At 35.7% G+C, this 20,766-nt stretch overlaps 1 protein-coding gene across 3 annotated transcripts in view; it reads left to right on the top strand.

Moving 5' to 3' along the window:
* The window catches only part of LOC149778675 (uncharacterized), a 144,975-nt gene that overhangs the window by 21,786 nt on the left and 102,423 nt on the right, over positions 1–20,766 (top strand). The window contains exon 1 of one of the 3 annotated variants that reach the window (XM_089939484.1): positions 6,201–6,341. The exons of the other annotated variants lie outside the window; for them this stretch is intronic. The gene's annotated coding sequence lies outside the window, so the exon portion shown is untranslated. Of the gene's footprint in view, positions 1–6,200; positions 6,342–20,766 lie in introns of those variants that run through there. 3 annotated transcript variants of the gene reach the window in all.

Here is a 20,766-nt window from a genome sequence, read left to right as displayed (position 1 = left end):
CATTCTAAACCTGCATACAAATATGGTTGCCATTACTAAAAACAGAAAAGAAAAAAGCTCTGAATGGCTTCTCAAAAATTGCTCACCATAATTTGGCCATAATTTCAAAATTAGCATTCTTGCATGAAGGACTTGAAAATTTATGAAAATAATGCTGGTCCATCACATCATATATGGCTACCACAAATAAAAATCTGTAAATAGCCCCTAAAGAACTGCTGAACAGAATTTAACCAACTTGGACAGAAAGCATCCTGGTTTTAAGTGCTTTCAAATTTGTACAAAACATGCCCTTCGGACATCAGGTGTGGCAGCTAATGTTAAAATTAGAAAAACATTTGAATGTTTTCTTCTCAAGAAATAAAACGAAAATTGGACCAAATCTGACAAAAATCTTTCAGTGAGGAACTTGGGAACAGTTGATGCCAATCTGTTTTCAAATATGGCTACTGTTGCTTAAATAGAACTACCTTTAAATGACTCTTTTGACAGAAAGCGCCATGACTTCAAGGGCTTTCAGATTTTTAAACGTTATGCCAATCTGTCATCACTAAAAACAGAATTTTTATTAACAATTTTATTTTCGAGGATCCGCTCAACTTGACCAGCTTTGGCAGAAAACATCTTGAATGATAAAGACCTTTCAGTATTGAAGAAACTGTTGATGTGCAATGAGATATACTGAAGGTGATGATGCGAAAACGATAGAAAAACTTCGAAACAGTTGTTATCAGAGAGCATCTTACTATTGCAGATTTCTTGGCCAGCTGCTTGTGCTTTTGGCTGTTGGGAAGAAGTCAGCCAAGCGGGTGATCTCATGTCAGGTCAAGGCATTGTTCCACTTCTTACCATTTCCCCGCATAATAACCTTCTACTTTTATAAGACCTTCTTCTTAATGCATACCTGCCTTTATACATTATTGACATAGAGTTAATTAGGGCACTGCTTGAACAAGTTGTCTGAATCCTATAGTAATGATGTCTGTCAGTTATTCTATCCATAAACAATTTAGTTTTTCCTTGTTAACTTTACTGGTAATTGGTATGCAGCTATGATGAACCAATGAATGATTTCTATTTTCATTATTTCTACAGCTTTATTTACAAAGCTGTATTTGTGCGTGTGTGTGTGTGTGTGTGTGATTTGGATTTTTATCATGGCCTTAAAAAAACAGTCATATTTCTACAATGTCTGCAGTGTGGCAGTTGATAGTGGTGTCTAGCACCGTGACATCATATATCAGACCTGTAGCATGATGTCCCACCCAGTCACATTATCCTGACACCAGGCTGACCAGTCATAACACTAACCTCTTAATGTTGAGCGCCTAGTGAGGCAGCTGTTTTTATCATTTTTATAAGTCTTTGGTATGGCTCAGCCAGGGTTCGAACCCATGTTTGCTGAATGCCAATCCTCCACCTTTAGCTGCATAAATTTACCAATGCCTGTTATGTTTTGATCAGATTTGGCTTTTCGTATGGTATCGAAGATATCTTGCATGAGTTTCATTTCCATTATCCACAACATCATTTACAGGATTACCCAGACCTTTCACGTTATGTGTCAAGACATTACTTACATCAGAGAAAGTGTCAGTTGATGTAATAATATTCCGTTGTTATGTTACACAAAAATGTGAGAAAATACAGTTCCTGGCCTGTCCCAATCTGCTTTAATAGCCATCTTTGCAGTATGTTAATAATATGGTCACCATCTCAGTCAACTGTGTGTCATTACTGTTGTTTTAGCCACGTTAAATGCACTTTCGGTTGTGAACAGTATTATAGACCAAGATTTGAGGTACAAAACTTGCTTAATTGGAACATTTTTGTCTCTTTCCAATGCATGGAAATTAAGTAGTCTGGATCCTATAAGATTAGCACTTAGTTATCTGTTTTACTCCCAATCTGGCCTGAATATTTTGGTCCATAACCGGATTACACCAGTTTTAAGGTGTTTTTGTTAGTAGTACCACACTCAGAAACTGTTGGATATGTAAAAAGAAAATGATAAATTGGAGCCTTTGTTTTTATGACTTTGGTGGAAGCCCACTACAATAAAAACAGAGGATCAGTCAATCTCAAATGGTTGTAATGAGTAACCATAGGAACATTCCAATTTCTCTAAGAAAATCAGTGGCCTTTTGGGATTGTCCAATGACTCACTTGCCTATAAAAAGCAATACAAAATTTTTTAAACAAAATTAGCCATTAGAAAATTTGAGAGGCTAGCAAGAAAATTTGATGGGTTTGGTATCTCTTAATATTTTTCTTGAAGCAAAACTAAAGCTTTATTTCAACTGGTCATATGGGGAGCCCATTAAAAAATAATTTCATTTTAACTGTATCTGTTATATTTTTCTTTCAAACTGATGCTGGCCTATCCCTGGAAGATCCATGTGATGAGATATGGGTTGAGTTAATGCAACAATTTTTTCTCTGCCACTTTTTATTATTTTTCTGACATTACTGTCTGTGGCTGCAATAGCCAGTTATGTCAGAAATTAATAAAAACTTGGTGGCAGAAAGCAACTTCTTGGTCTTGCCATATTTAATGGCATGGATGACAATTTCTTTATTATTTCTGAGCTGATTTAAACAGCTCAGAAATTGGAATGACTTTTGATTTTTTTTATTATTCTCTTTTGAGTTAGTAGGAAATTGATTTTTTTAGCACACAGTTATAGTAATAAACGGTCTTGGGGGTGGGGGCAAAGATTTTATGGGTTAAAAAAATTTACCTAAAAGATTGAACTTCATGAAGTTTGAAAATTGATTACGTGCTTTGTTAGTGCCTATAGCGTAGCAAATGCCTTTAATACACAACATGTAGTTGTTATTGTTGTTTGGCCCAGCACCTGATAGGGTATACATGGCAGCCAATATAACTGGTGGAGGAGGAACCTGGGAAAACCCCTGATGAGAACCACCGACACACAGGAAGTGTTCTCTCATATCCACATTTGCTAAGCCTGTGATATGAAACCACGTGGACATAGGTGTTATGGCAGTGATCGGTAATTTAGGCAAACGCTTTAGACCATTTGGCCACGCGGGGCCCCTGAGCTGTGTTTAGTTGATTTTCAAGCTATATGACTTCATGAATCCATCAGAATACGAAGTTTAACTGTTATAATTACAAATAGTTCTAAAAAAATAAATAAGAAATGAATAGCAGAATTATGTTTTAACCAGTGTTTTCAAATATCAAAGCACACAAGTATGTTTTCTGACATAAATGGTTTTTTGCTTGTGTTATGAACAAATTCCTTAAAATACGTTATAGGTTTTAATATTAATACAGAACCTGTTCCTGTTGCATAGCTGGTACTTTTCTATGCAGGAAATACCCTGACCACATGCTGAGAATTCTTCATCCCATTATGATGAACCAGAAGATTTTAGAACTCAAGATCGCCCTTGGTCCAACGTGCAGATACATTTCCCATGTGCACTGTCTTTTGTTATTTTTCCAGCTGCATCCATCACAGGGTTCTTAATTCTACATCACAGAGAAATTGCTTTCACTTTGTGTTTTACATCATAATTTGAGTTATCTATTTATGTGCATCATATTTATCAAGTGCTATATCCCTGATTTTTACGAATTGAGCCCTCTCAAGAGCTGTTGTTTCTGGGTAAGTTTTATATGACCTTGTGTTTACGTTCTCACCCAAACCCCTCCATTGTTGGGAATTTATCTCTGGCTTGGTATGTATTTTAGTAAAATATTCCTGTCCTTGTTGAATTTGGTTTGCGGACACTTGATTCTGTTTATTATTTTGCTGCAGTAATGAATCTCCATATCTCACATTTTCTTTTAATGTGACTTGTGCTGTTTTTTTGTTTTTATTTTAATTTCTGGAAAGCAGGTTGCAGACCAGTTTTTTTCAGTATATTGTGTGTTTGGTAATCAGTCACTAACTCATTCTTGTAATTAGTACTGGAAGGAGTACTCATTTTTTATTAGCCTTTTTATTAGAAATCTTATCAAACTAGATTTTTACTAAATTAGTCTTATGATTACTTATGTAGAAGTTCTTAAATAAATTTTCTTTAAAGCATTCTCATTCAACAATGGGTAGGCATGGTGTGGGTGGGTGTACCATGTGAACGTCTCCTTGGGTCCACACCCCACTAATCTATCTCTGGTCTGTCCCCTTCCTTCTTTTTTGACAAAAGGCCACAGGGAATTAAGGGGTGCTGCTTTCCCTTACATTGGGGTCGGTGGGTGGGTGGTCACTTTGCTGAGGGCAAGTAGATGGGTGAGAGGAGGGGTGAGTGCTATGATACCCCTGCCAGTTATGGTGCTTTGGTTATCATTATCATGGAGATGATCAACCATGGTGTTATTGCCCAGATCAAGCAAACAATAAAATAAAATATGAAATTAATGGATAAAATAACAGAGATCAGAGCAAAGATATAGAATAGAACAACATGAGCTCCTATATTTAAAATATAACAATTTAATCAGTTAATTGAACAAGACATTTGAATAATACACTTTCTCTTTGAAAGAGAATTGAAAAATATATTTGAAATTGAATTAGCCATTCTTTTTTTTACCAATAAAACAGAATTTCATTTAGAATCAAATGACTGATTGAACTCAAATTACTGGTATGTCAGCATAACCTGATTGCTTCCAGTCCTTTCCAAATCATCGCTGATGACATGGCAGCATTGTTGTATTTCTTTTCCTTCTCTCTCCAACCTATTCATGTCATCAGCCATAACTTGGTGTAGTTTGCACTCCTTCCGACTGTGTAGCACAGGTATGGAGTTGGTGTAGTTTGCACTCCTTCCCACTGTGTAGCACAGGTATGGAGTTGATGTAGTTTGCACTCCTTCCCACTGTGTAGCACAGGTATGGAGCTGTTTTTGACCTTTAGATAAATATAATATGAAACCTAAATATTTGTCAGATTTTTGTTCTTTTGGGATCAAACAATTTTCCCACTCTTTTACACTAGATATCCTGTTATCGTATTTCAACAGGACTAAGCTAATGTGGTCAGTTCGCACCTGATACTGGTACAAAATCCTATTAACATTGTTATGTATATTTAATGGATTGTCTGTTAGTTTTACTTTTTATTTCATTACATGTTATTGTAATGTGACATTGTTTACTGGACTTGACCTTTTCCAAAATTGAGTTCATTTCTGCTTGAGCTGATTGACGTCTTGTTATTTTTTAATATTTATTTCATTGATGTAAACAACTAATAATAGCTTCAGTATTCTGTATGTTTATGAGCCAATTAACCGAATTATTATTCAGGTAAAGATGTTGATCTGGATCAGGGTTTTATTAATAACTGTTCCTGGACAATTTCATTTTATAAAATTCTACTTCAAATGGCTCAAGATTTCCTAAAATTTGTCTCTAGCTTGTCTCTACTTCGTCATTTCTTCCACTTGACCCAACGTTAACATATCTGTCTGACTGTTATCCTAGAGGGTCCTAATTAAAATCTAATCATGCCTCCAAGCAAGAGAGGTGAACCATCCTAAACTACCAATTTATTGCAAGCCTAGCCCATCCATCGATCTTAATGTTTATGTATCACACTTACCGTGACAAAATGTGCTGCCACTGAACATCTAAAAGGTTTTGCACCATTACAAAGGGGTATGTATTTGTGGTTGGACCCAGGGTGGTTTCACGTTCTGCAATATTCTGGTTCACCCTAATGAGAGGATAAATTCTTGTCATAGAGCTGGGGCAGTTTTCACCTGGATACAGGTAAGTACCAGTTATTCAATAGCAGAGGGTAAATATTACATAATTAAAGTTATCTGGTATTTTGAGCTGCCATGACTGATGTATCAATCGCTAATGCCTAGATTGATTCACTTGCATCTTGCAGTCTCCAACTTAACACCGCTGTGAATCATTAGGTCAGCCTTAATACCCTCCAGCCTGTTTTCTTTCTCTTATTAGCATCTGTATGACAAAGGAGCAAGTTTCATGGCCTATCCATTTGAATGAGGTCCATAAGGTCCTAAACTGACTAATTTAGCAATGCAATAGCAACAGTTTTTGTATTACTGCTACTAAAATGTAGTTTGTTTTAGGTAAAACTAAATTTAATGATACCATACTTACCTATCTATTGCTATTGCAAGATTCTACACTTTACACTTTTCTCCCACTAGCTTTGGATGAAGGACAGTGCACATGGGCAAGTACAAGTGCAAGACATTTGAGGGTTGGATCAGGGGCTATCTCATGTTCTAGCATATTCTGGTTTATTCTACTGAGACGACTGATTCTTATCACACTTTCAGCATATTTTCGGCCCAGCAAAGTAACAGCTATGCAATAGCAAAAGGTAACTATTACATAATTAAAATTTGTTATGTCCCACCCCCACCCCACTACATTTCTGCATTACATGATGTGATTTTAACCAATCTTCATGATGGTTGCAGAAAACAAGTAGCTTTTTCTCGTATGAACAGCAATAAATGAAAGTTAGAAATATGGTCTCCAGTCTTGCAAGACTAGCAGCAGTATTGTTTTAGATCCAGCATCCTCCGTGCCAAACTTTGATGAAAAATTGCCTCAGCATCAGTTGTAAGCCCAGTTACTCTCTGTAGCAGAAATCAACTACAGATAGGTTGTAAAATGACTGTCTAGACAGGTAAGGCATGTTCTATAGCATGCACTGACTGAAATATGCACACTGAAAATCAATAACCTACTTTCAGCTACAAGATACTGTTCAACATTGATATATTATTTTATGAGATCATTTGCTCACAGCTATGAAGTTCTGTTTCTACTCATGGTCTAAATTCAGGCATTCTTTAGTACAGTTTAATAGCAGGAAGTAACTGTATGTTGACCTGAAGAATGTTTCCTTGGTAAGTTATACTTAATGACTTGAGAATGCAATATATTTTTAGCTCTTCTGGTTGTATGGCCAAGTCAGCTTATGCAGTGGTCCTGGGTCTATCAGGCATCATACATCATGTGTTGTTCATAGTAGCAGTTTACAGAAATGCTCAACAGACTTTGATCATATTTGAAAGAATGCATGCTGGCATGTAGTTATTTGTCAAATTTATTCAAATGATGCTGATCTGCCATTAAATATGGCCATAGTTACTAAAAATAGAAAAACCTTTTGAACAAATTTGTCTCAAAAACAGCTTTATGGAATTTGACTAAAAGTAACGGGATGAATCCTGGAATGAGGGTCTTTCAAATTTGTTCAAACAAAGCCAATCCACAGACCAATATGGCCACCGTTGCAAAAAATCGAAAAACCCTTAAAGGACAGCTTCAGCAAAACTGCTCAGCAGAATTTAACCAAATATGACAAAACCATTCAGGCATAAAAACCCATTCAAGTTTGTACAAATGATGCTGATTTGCAAACAAGTATGGCCAGCAGTATCAGGTATTTTATTTGTTATCAATGCAGTTGGAGTAAAATACTTTGCCCAAGGACACACACCACATTGGACGACCTGAATTGATCCAATGGTAGGATTCAAACCCATGCCCTTTTGGTTACAAGTCATTCATGCTAACCACTAAGACACTGCCTCAATTAGTTGCATCTAATGGCACGAACGGTGGCCATATTCTATAAATGGGTTGTGAAACCTAAAACATTTTTCCGGTGGTGATGGGGACATCATTTACATTGATCACATTCTTGCATTGTAAAAATTTTGTTTTGGGTTAAAAGTCAAAGATCAAGGTCATCGGGACTTGAAGAAAAATGGCTTTTGCATAATGACTTCTTTTAAATTAAGTTCCTTGTCCAAACTTTATGTTGGTTTATACTTGGGTATTAAAAAAATCTGGTAGATTCTAGGGTTTAAAGGTTGGTCTTGTTAAGTCTGATAAGAAAAGTAATGGCTTCAGCACATTATTTTAGTGTGTTAAATGCCCACAGAAAACCATTAAATATGGGGTGGGCATATAATGGTCCATTCATGGTACTCCTGTTGTGTCCATGGTCACAAAAATTAGTTTGTATATGCAGTCTTTACTTTGTGGGCCACATATCCTGTTCATATATATATACAGTCCACATATTGTATGGACTTCCAGATTTTGTTGGGATAGATAGCTCTCAAGATCAAAGTCCCTCAGGATTAAATCTAATTTTCTGTTCTGATGGTTGTTTTGGTTCAGTGAGCTTTGTTTTTTCCATGTAAGAATGATGCCTAGTCTGGTGTCTTCTCCTACACAAGTCAGTAGTGTTAAGGTTAGGTTTTTGACAAAATATCGATAGTCAGTCTGTATTTTGTTTACATAGAAATATCTCATTGATAATTAGAATTTCATTGCATCTGTATGTGTTTGTGTTTGGTTTTATTTGCTCTGCATGCTGGTTTAGGCTGTTTAAAGACCATTGGCTGACCATATTCATGGGGTAACTTAAGTTTTATAGGGTTTAAAATTTTGTTTGTTTTACAAAGTAGATGGATGAATGAATGGATGGACATTACATAGAAAATGTGACTCTAAAGTATTGAAAAAATCAGTTTAGGAAGATAAACCCATTCAATTGAACATATTTTTCTGAGTAGAGGGGTTTCAGTTTTGAGAGTTAAGTACATTTACATTAAAGAAATGAAAACTGGGGTCATGAAACTTAGTTTGATTTCAAGGGGATTTTGGTTTACTGAGGTTTGGGTTTTAAGAATTTCTCTGACATGGAAATGTAATTGTAGGTTCAGAGTAGGGATGAAGCAATTCACCAGTGTCTCTACACATACTTAATTTTCACTGTTTTGATACATCGACACTAAAGATGGAGAACATATTGAAACTGGTATTTAGATTATAAAAACAACAAATAATCTTCAAAAGCCATGAGTAATTAATAGTTGTTTGCATCTCTATGCTTTGCATGTATCGATATCTATTGTATCATACATTGAGTAATGTGATACATATTGATACTTGACACAGGGATATAATTTTATGCCTGGTACAGAGGATGCATTTTTAAAGTAGTCTTTTATAAAATCAATATCACTGACTAACCAGTTGGGAGACAGATTTTACTAGTTAATGTGTCTGTTATATTAGTTTGCCAATTTAGACTGGGCACCAGCAAAGTTCTGAGAGATTTTATATACAGTGACTTTGTTGTTTTGTTATTAAATAATGTAAAAAAAAATGTTTATACAGTTTTAACAGTTGTAAACAAAAGTCACCAGAAAATAGGGGAGACTTTGGGAAATCAGTAGCAATTTACAGAGTAGTGTGAAAAAAATGCACACCTACTTATAAATGTTGAAGTGAATTTGCATTACTTAATGGATTCATGTCTACCAGTATGTAAAAATATAATTGATAAAAGACTTGAATACACAAGCAATCATCCTTAATGATGGCTGAAATGTCCTGATTATTGATCTCTGGATATTTAATTTTTTCTGTGCTAAATGGTGGTAAAGAAGACCTGTCAATTGATTGACAGACAAACACATTTACTTGAAAGTTCACGTCTCTACTTTGTATAATTGTCCTTTATCATAGTGGCTGAGTGGTCAAGGCATTGTACCTGTGTCCAGAAGGGTGCCAGTTCAGTTTCAGCATTGGATAAGCCTGGATTGGCAGCCATAGTTTGTCTTCGAACAAGGCACTTTGTTCTGTAACTTGCCTCTTTTTTAGGACATTTCTTTTTCCTCTTGCTTATTTTGGTGGTGATCTTTGACTTAGATTTAGGCATTCTTGGTATTGGTTTAAAAAAAATTGTTTATTCATTAGAATGTGCTGGCATAATACAGTTATATATAGCCTTCATGTAGTGTAGCGTTGTTAAACACCAAATCAAACCTGTTTTCTCAGTGTTCATTGACATCTTTATTTTGTTTCAGTTTTTTTGTGTCTTTGCCTCTGATTATTTACAAAAACCAGTAATAGCTGAAGACCAACATCGAAAAGGCTTTTCTTTATTTAATGTTGTTGTGCCTTGCATTTGTGTCACACAGCAAGGCCAGTAAATTAAGGCATTAAACGGTGGACATTATAAATGTACGGAAATGCATCCTTAACTGTTGGACTGTCTTAAGCTTATATTTTACAGGAAATGGACTTTTGATGGCAGATTAGTCTGTAACAAAAAAGCTTTAGAAAGTAACCAATAGTGGTGGACTGGATTGTGATACCAGTCCATAGTAGTAGTAAACTGGATTGTGATATCAGTACATAATAGTGGTGGACTTCATTGTGATGCCAGTACACAATCGTGGTAGACTGGATTATGATACCAGCACACAGAAGTAAGTGACGAACAGGATTGTGATATCTGCTCTGGATTTCTTTGTGTTGTGCAGACAGTAAGATTGATCTGTAGTTTGCTTGTTGTAGTAAGGCACCGGCAGTTTGGTAAATTGGCACTTCATTGCCTAGCTTACTATTGTACTTTGTGTGAGTCTGAACAGGAATGGTAGATTTTATTCATATACTGCTGTCTGTAGAGATCAGACATATGCATGGTTGTTGCATGTACACCCACAAGTCAACATATAATATAAGGTAAGCTGATATTCATTATCTACATACACACAGACGGACACACATGAATCATGCAGCTGGACTGAAAGCTACTATAGTTTGTTCAGCATTATGAATGATATCCATGTTGATAGCTGAATCAATTTTCACATTAATGTCCTGAAATGCAGATTAAATTACCTAACAATGTTATGTACATGAATGATTTCAGCATACTGAACAACACATTTTGTTTGATACACAGTGGTCTTTGTACTTGTAATCTGCTATATAGTTCCTGACATCATGGAAGAGTTCATTTATGTTAGAGGACTGGGCATTTATGGGAGACAAAAATTATTAGTATCATATAGTTTTCATTCATCTATCTTAAATTTCTACCTAATGTATGTTTATATGATACATTTGTCTAATGAGTGATGATATGTTTATATGATACATTTGTCTAATGAGTGATGATTTTTGTTTGCCTGTGCTCTCTATGTCGATACATATGGGGTTAAAATCATTGATGCTTGGTTACTTTATTATCCACATATCGTAGTATGTGAAAGGCAATGTAGATGCTGTTCTGCCCACAAAATGTACCATGCTGTAAGTGAGGTACGTTATACGGACATTATGGTTCATTATGCATGACCCGACCTATATCATATGAGTTACAATTAATTATGCATGACCCTTCCTGTATCATAGGAGTTATGGTTCATTATGCATGACTACACATATATCATTTAAATTATGGTTCATTATGCATGACTATACATATATCATAGGACTTATGGTTAATTATGCATGACCCTACATGTGTCCTATGAGTTACGGTTTATTATGCATGACTATACCTGTATGCTATGAGTTATGGTTAATTATGTGTAACCCTACCTGTAATATATGGGTATGTATGGTTCATGATGCCCCTACCTGTATCATATGTGGTGCTTATATTCTGTGGTCCTTTTCACTGAGGGTCCATTATGCAAAGATTTCATTATATGATGGATACAGAGAAAGAATATATGTAATTGTGATATCCATTATGTCATACTGACATACATTGATTTGGCAGTTGTAGATACATATATGCAGACAGATGAGTACACTAATTTAATATGAAACAAAGTACGTATGACACAAATTGAGACCAGTTTAATTTTTAAGAAAATTCTCTCTCTCTCTCTCTCTCTTTCTCTCTCTCTCTCTCTCTCTCTCTCTCTCTCTCTCTATATATATATATATATATATATATATATATATATATATATATATATATATATATATATATATATATATATATATATATATATATATATATATATGGACAAATAGCTTGAACATTATTATCATATAATAAATAATATCATAAAATGAGAGTTCATGAGACATGTGGACATACCTGGAAAATTATTAACAGATAATGAGAGTGTTTGGGTTTGGTGGGTTTATGGCTACTCTTTCAGTGCATGATGAACCATGCATGGCAGCTAGTAATTTATTTTGTGGAAGAAGAAACTGGCAAAACCTGGAGAAGAACCACTGACCTATGTGAAGCTACAGGCAATCTTTTTCACATTCCCACATTGGCAGAGTCGAGTCTCAAACCCACATGAACAGAGGTGAAATGTCAGTGATCTGTAAAGGTAAGTGCTTAAGACTACTGAGAGAGACAGAGACAGATTTTACTGCTGTTTTGTGAAAGATTTATCAGTGATTTGCATGTTTTAAGAAATTTAGGCAGGCAATTTAGTCTGAACTCCTATAAAAGCTCAGCCAGAGCAACAGCAAAGATGGTGGATTTAATTGTTGGTGGTTGAAATGTAGATATTTTAAGTGAAGAAAATAAAAACTGCCATTCATGTACATACATACATACATACATACATGGATGGTGGTGGATTTTATTGTTGCTGGAGGAAATACAGATATTTTATTGCTTGCACGAGTCCAAAGTAAAGGAAAGAAAGCTTTAATTCTTGTACATGCATATATACACTGTACAGCAGTGATTCCCAAAGTCGACGTTACCACCCCCTTAGGGGCAGTGGGATTATGGGCGGGGGGGTGCTCATGTTGAATAATGCTTGTTATTTTGTAATGTAGAGGGGTGCTTAGGATAACCAAGGGGGTGGGAGGGGCCTGAACAAGTTTGGGAGCCACTGCTGTACAGTATATGTATGCATCCATCCAGCAGACTTCATAGCGATATGACTGAAAATTTTAAAGCTCTGTTTAAAATCCAAATCACACTAACACACACACACCTGCATCAATCCATTCGTGTATACATACCAGAGATCATAAAATGGCTGTATCTGCCAGATATGTCCAGCAGATTAAAGGTTTGACCAGCAACTGGACATTAGTCATGAGATATTTCAAATATCTTTGATTTGTTTATTTAGTAAACTGCCAACAACAAAGTAAAATTCAAAGTGCTTTTGGGTTGATTTAGCAATTTATAAAAGCATTTCCATTTTAGCTTAATTCAAAGGTGACTAGGTCTAGTTTACTCATTGTTTCTTTGTTTGACAATCAGTAGAGGTGTATAGATACCTAAACTTGTTTGATCATTATGTTTTCTAGTTGACTCAATAATCAATAGTCAATACTCAATAGCTACAAAACAAAAATCAAAAGAGGTTCATCAGAAACTATGATTGAATGATTGCCGCAGGGTCTATACTACAGTACATAAGTAATATTCACATATTGTGTTGTGGTCTATCAGCACAACAGACTGGCTTTTATTGCATCAATTTTAAATTGATAAAGAAAAAAGGATAAAGAAATAAAAATAAGAGTTTGTTGAGATGAATGAAGAAGTAGTTTATTGAACTCTTTATTTTGCTTTATTTATGTCATTAAATTTAAGCATATTAACACTGATACTAAGTGCCCAGCAAAAGTATTTTCCTTAAATAAAAGTCTAAAAAAGAAAATTGTTTCAACTTTTCAATGAGTTGTGCATTGATTTTCTTTAGAATATCTCAGTTACAGTTTACGTACTCAAAGTTCTTTTGACAGTCATATTTGTTCTATAGACTAATATTTAATTCAAAAGCACATCCTTTTTGTGATGTGTACCTGTATGGCAAGTAGTCTATTTAAGTAGCTCAATGCAAGTAAAAGACATACTTGTGAAATTCCTTGCCATTGTTAAGTACCACTGACTTGCCCTGTACATTTGCCCCAAACTGTTTGGAGATTTCAAAACTGATATTTAATTTGATCCTTTCATAGCAACTACATTTATTTGACCCAGTTATAGTAGTAGTTTTAAAATGACCTTTTACTTGCCAGTGTGGACTTGTCAGTTTAAATGCCCTGGCTAATCATATATTGACTAATTGGTTTGGTTTGGAGCTTTACAGCAAAGTGATGGTTGTTTAGTGTCAAGGCACTATTTGAGAAAAGTGTATTGCCCAAGAATGCTTGCATTGTTGTAGTTGACCTGGATGTTTCTTATTTCTGATTGGCTGTTGTTGTTGTTGTAGGATTTAATGCCATTTTTCAGCACAAGATAGGCTATACATGGCGGCCAGTATGACTAGTGGAGGAAACCCCCTGGAAAGAACCACTGACCCATGAGAAGCTACTGGCAAGGTTTCTCATGTATCCACATTAGCCAATCCTTCGACTTAAACTAACGCAGACCAAGATGAGATGGCAGTGATCCGGAATGGTGAGCACTTTAGACCACTTGGCCACTCAAGGCCCCCTTGATTGGCAGTAGTGTGATCGTTGATATAACACATGCATTCCTAAAATTTAACTTCTTATCAAAAGAAGAATACATTATAGCATGTTAAACTAAGCTAACTGCAAGAATAATAAATTGACTACATTTTTTTCCCCAGAGAGACTACTGGAAATGTAGGGGATAACACACTTAGGTCCGTATGTACCTTCAAGCTGGTAGCCATTATCTGCAAATATAGAAACCATTTGTCTTTTCCATGCACATGTCATAGTCATCTAGTCCATACATATTTGTTTTGCAATTAGGGGTGGGGCAATGGCTTGGTGGAAGCACTGTTTTATGTTTTTGCTTCGGATTTTTGCCCATCATGATTTTTTGTGTTGAGGCTTATCATGTTTCTCAAACTTGTTTTACTAGTGTTGCCTCAGTTTCCTGTGGTTTTTTATGAAAATTTTGCAGTGTTAAGTCATCTTCTTCAATTCAAAGCATGGTCATCCTCTCTTTGTTGGTGTTGACAGAGGACATGTTACAGTGAGGACTAGTTGAGTGATGGATATATTCATTGATGAACAGATGGACGTGGCAAATTACAATAATAGTATCAAAAGTGCATATGTAAAAATGATTAATGCAAAGGCCTTTCTAGTAAAGTAAATTAAAAAATATTGTTAATCTCAGATGTGCCACATAAGTAAATTCAAAATCTTTTAATGCCATCATAGTCCATTTTTATAAAATCAATTCTTTCTGCACATCTACTGTGTTTATTAAAAAATGAACATTAAAATTTCTTGTAGAATTGAAATGATTGGAATAAAATTCCTTTGAAAGAAAATGATAAAATCAACAAAAAGTATAAAAGGCCATAATCTGCAGTGAATCATTTTGTTTGCAGAAAAAAGATCTGACCTCAATAACTGTGTCATCCTGAATATTTGATTGTCAACACAGTCCCTGATATAACTCAATCCATGATATAACACAGTCCCTGAATCAGTTACTGGGTATATATTGGGTATGATCATGGATCCCACTACAGGTTGAGTTTACTTTTTTATGTACAGTGATATTGAAACCACCTTATAATGAAGTGCATGATACATATGTAATTTATCTGTTACATAATGAAATTAAATCCATGACCATACTGCATTATAACATGAACCATAATATTCTGACTGGCAATACTTCTTTTGTCTAAATTGACCTGTGTGTTTGGGGTGGGGGTATCTCAGTGATATAAAATAAATCACCAAACTAATTTAAATGTATTGTAGAGAATTTGCTTATGTGCACACTTCATATGGAAAAATTCCTGTCTGCCTCACAAATATTTCTACACTTCAGTCTAGCTACATTATTTTCACTGAACTGTCAAACCACTCCACTTACTTCCTGTTACTTGGTCCCTAAAATCCCCCCTCTCTCTCTCTCTCTCTCTCTCTCTCTCTCTATATATATATATATATATATATATATATATATATATATAGAGAGAGAGAGAGAGAGAGAGAGAGAGAGAGAGGATTTTAGGGACAAAGTCTGTATTGACATACCAGTATTTGCTTCCCTTTCATTCAGAATATGATTGGCTAACTATTATGGATCAGCCTTGTACTTAAATGTTGACCCAGCATTTTAGTAGATCATGATACTGTTTCCAAGATTGTCACTGATTTTCTGTCTCCTATTGTTATGTATATTTAATTTGCATTGTTTGTTAGTCTTTTATGCGTTGTAAGCTATGGATAATTGTATTTTGGACTTGACCTTGTCCAAAGTTAAGTTCAATTTCTACCTGACCTGAATCATTGAAATCCAGTAAACAACTCATACATAGCTATAAAAAAATCGGTGAGTATGAGCTATAAAAAAAATCTGTGAGTATGAGTTCACTATTGGGATTATTATCATTACTGGAGGCAAGGACATTGTGTTTACCATGTTCTTTTATTATAGTATTAGTAACAGATTTTCTAATTATAATTAAGATTTTATCTTGCAAACATTTGGAACCTTCCAGAATGAAATTTTCCTTTAGGTAATAGTTTTGTTTAGAAATTGCTAATTGCTACCTGAGGTCAAGTAGAGGACTATATAAACTTGCTTATCTAGAAATTATTCATTCATGCTATAAGATCTTGAGGCATTGTGTCTAGTATTTCATTTGGGCTGGAATTTATTCAATTCATTTATTAACTGGAAATACAAAGTGCTCTTCATAAAAAAAATAACATTCTTGGACATATAGACTTGGATTGTATAGTGAATTTCAAAAAAGGATATATTCTTGGATGTATTATTGTGATTCAACAAAGACTGTTGGCACATTACTACAACACAGGCCAGTTCAGAAACATCAACACTTTCAGCATTGGATTTTGTTTGGAACACCACTAAAGTTTATTCAAAACATTAATTATTAGGACTTGTGTTAGAAATTCTAGGATTATTTGGGATTTATTTTGCACTACTGTTGGTTCTTTTTAAAATATTCACTTGTATTTTGGGGAGATAAATTATTTGTTGAATTGTACAAAGCTTCTTGCGTCTCACTCTTTTTTGTTGCTTTGTTTAGGACCATGGAGCAGTAATACCATAATCTTTATCTTTTCAACTGTCCATGATGTTTAATATGTTTTTCGGTTTCCTCCTCCACACTTTTTTCTGACATAAAAACTGGTAAATGGTAGTTCATCCTGTTCTGTCTAATATTGCACAACATCTTGAACTTTTTATCACCTTAAAATCCCATTGGTCACATTATACTGGTGGGCATTATATTGGGGGAGTGCTGTATGATTGTACTCTCTTGCCTGTAAGTCAGTACAGTTTTATGACTCACTGGAACATCATTATATTGAGAGAGTGCTGTGTGGTGGTGGCCTTGCCTATCACAGTACAGTTTTATGACTCCCTGGAACAACATTATATTAAGTGAATGTGTGTGGTGGTGCCCTTGCCAGTAAGTCAGTACAGTTATATGACTCCTTAGAACAACATTATTTTGAGGGAATGCTGTATGGTGGTTCCCTTGCCTGTAAGTCAGTACAGTTTTATGACTCACTGGAACATCATTATATTGAGAGAGTGCTGTGTGGTGGTGGTCTTGCCTATCACAGTACAGTTTTATGACTCCCTGGAACAACATTATATTAAGTGAATGTGTGTGGTGGTGCCCTTGCCGGTAAGTCAGTACAGTTATATGACTCCTTAGAACAACATTATTTTGAGGGAATGCTGTATGGTGGTTCCCTTGCCTATAAGTCAGTACAGTTTTACAACTCACTCGACCATCATTATAGTGAGAAACCACTATGCCGACAATAAACATTGCCTTCTCCAGAAAACATTTTTACAGTGGTGGGAAAAATGACAGTCTGTGAGAACTGTTGAATATTGCAGTTCTTAACATTTATCATGCTTAGTGACCTGTCATGCGGGAGTGGACTTGTCATTAGAGAAAAAAGGTTTTCTTAAGGTAAAATATTACCAAAAGTTGTCAGAAATTTGGATAGTTTTCTCCTCATGTATAAGCCTGTTGTGTGTGCATTGTAGTATTGGAATGTGTTAATCTTGAAGGTAGGATAATGGTGATGCAAGCTTCCTAATTTCATCTGTCAGGTAAGAGTGTGCGTGTCTGATGCTGATGAAGCTGTACGGTCTGTAGAGATACTGTGCCATATTTATTCCATTACCAGTAGCTTCTTTGAACCAAGATAAACGTTTGACTAGCAGCATTATGACGGACAAATTCCTTAGATCTGTTTGTCTGATGCAGCCAACTTATCATAGTATAACTGTCAGTCACTGTTCCAAATCTGCAAGAACCACAGACCAATCTCATATGTGTGTAGCATGGGTCAATCAATTATCACTTAAGTGAGATTGCGGTGACCCCAAACCAATTTCATCACTAACTAGGTGTGAATTGTTACTTAATCAGTTGACTTGACCAGGTGGCGGCAACCTACGGTGCGCGCACCAACTATGGCCAGTCAGATTCTTTGGAAAGGCGCGTGGTAACAGTTGTGCTATGTATTGTACGTAATAAAAAATGATGACCGATAAAGGGACGAATATGACCTGACACGTCAGTTCTAAAAGGTTGCCGATGCCTGGACTAGACAAAAGGAAGTTTGAATGAATTAGTCAAATAGATTGCATTGTTTTTGGTTAGCTTTATTGGCGCTTTGAACACATTATCAACTTTACCGTATATCAAACAACATAGTTCTCAAGGACACACACAGGCAGCCAAAATGGGCAGGTGTTGAACCTGCGATCCATGGATTACGAGTCCAGTGCTCTACCAAATGAGCTTCATCAGCTCACATTAGGGAAAATATTTTGCTATGTGGCATAAATTCAGCTCTTTATAAGTTGGATACCTTTTTGTCCAGCTTTCATAATATACTCTTGAGTCTTGTTTTAATCAGATAATATATACTGTTGAAATAAAATACATGTAGGTAGCTAAATGAGTAGGTGGAGTATTCTCCATTTTTATTTATAAAATATCCTAATTTTTCCCTCCATTTCCCCATACTTATTTAGCCTTTGCTTATCCCTGATTTTTCATGAACGGTTACAGGGGAGATCGGTGTTTTAACTAAGACAGGAGCCTCAAACTCAAACCACCCTAAGTGCTGCAAGAGGGAATTTTCGATGGACCAAGGGCCGTACTACCTTTGTTATCTCTCGTGACACCTTGTGATGCCAATCATTTTGCGGGCCACAGAATACAGCTTGAGACCCCTGATTTAAGAAATACGTGTATCTTAAATGATGCCAATAAAATAGCCGTGTCTTTCTTGTAAAAATTATAAATGTATTATAGATTTAACCAAACCCAGCGTCTGTGTATATCTTGACATCTGGGACGAGTTGAGTGATTTACTATCGATTATATCAGGTTCAAGGTTAAAGGCAATGACACTTTTTTTTTTTTACAGCTCTTACGGTTGTCTTGTGAACAATAACGCGGACAATACAACACTATTTTTGTCACCAACTTGGTATGTTTGATTTTCTCAAAAATATCAGAGATGGTCTCAATGCTTATCAGTTAAAAAGAATCAAAAACATTTGGATTCCTGGAAAAAATAAATTGTCCAGTAGATCGTTGGTTCCATCAACGTACTTCTGTTTTATGCTAGCCCATTTTGTGCACCTTCGAGTAAATGTGGCTGTTTCAGTTGACCATGTTATACTTTTTTTGAAAATAGTGTTTTGTTCGCAGTGAGAACTTAATAGCACATTTACAAGACTGTTAATTTAGACAGGAAGTGTGCCTTATTAACAAAATCAAAATCATTTCACAGGATTTTACATGATTTTGGTCTGATGAAGATTGCTTGTCAGAATCACTGTAAATATTAATTATCTACCGGATATACGCCCTCGTAAGTCGACGTTATTTTTTTAAATGAAAATTTGACTAATGCAGCGGAGATGGGGTCGTCTTATACAGGTATTGATGGAAACTCCAGATGTTTGCTTATCACAAAAATACCTTCATTTGAGTATGTTTTACGTTTTCGTACCACTATTACCATTGAGAAATGCATATATGTTATGCAGTTTTTGTTCCATGGCAGTATTCATTACACAATCTTGAGGTATTTGGATTTTAATAATTGAAAAATAAATGCTACCCACCACGGGGCCTCGAGTAACTGAGTGGTCTAATGCGCTCGCCGTTACGGATCACTGCCATCTCAATTCTGTCTACGTGGGTTCGAGTCTCGGGCTCGGCCAGTGAGTGGTATGTGAGAAAGCTTGCCGGTAGCTTCTCGTGGGTCGGTGTTTTTTTCCGGGGTTTTCCCGGGTTCTCCCTTCACCATTTATACTGGCCACCATGTATAGCCTATCTTGTGCTGAGAAATGGCGTTAAACCCTATAACATCAACAACTACCTGCTCAAATTAAAGTGTCGGGTTAGTGTTGTTTACTTGAATGGTTACTAGCAAGTGTATTGCTTTCATTTTCATGCAAGTCCTAACAACATCTATTTGTAAAATACTTGTGTTTTGCTGTATAAACAGTTTGCAGTGTAAGTTTTGATTTTTTTCTTTTCTTTTCCGTCAGTTAGATTTAACTCCCAAGTGACATTTCCCAGGTTTTCGGCCAGTACACGTGGCCCGTTAGACCCTTAACTTTTAAGTCAGCGACCCTTGACTTGTAAGTCAGCACTGGCATTGTTTTCAAGCTGACGATCCTTTTGATCAAGCCGCGATTTTAAAACATGTACTTATTCGGTACCAAATAGAGTTCTACAACTTCCTGTAAATGTTCTATCTTAATCCCATAACTTCTCAAGACACTACCGTCTTTCTTTTCCTACGTGACAGCCCTTTGATCGAGCCCGAGTTTTATATTTGCTTAGTGCCAATTAACAGAGGTTAGTTATTTGAACTTCCTGTGATCTTAGCGCATACCCGATGGTGATTATTTGCATCCTTTAATAGAGTTCACAATTTCGATGTGTTAGGGGTCGTCCATTAATTATGTCAACAAAATGGGAGGGGGGGGAGGGGGTTTGAAGAAGTTTGACAGTTGTTGACAT

Source organism: Sinohyriopsis cumingii, chromosome 17, assembly GCF_028554795.1.
Source record: "Sinohyriopsis cumingii isolate HCF-2022 chromosome 17, ASM2855479v2, whole genome shotgun sequence".
NCBI classification, from domain to species: domain Eukaryota; kingdom Metazoa; phylum Mollusca; class Bivalvia; order Unionida; family Unionidae; genus Sinohyriopsis; species Sinohyriopsis cumingii.
The sequence above is the reverse complement of the archived record's forward strand: the minus strand, read 5'-3'. Positions and strand labels throughout refer to the sequence as shown.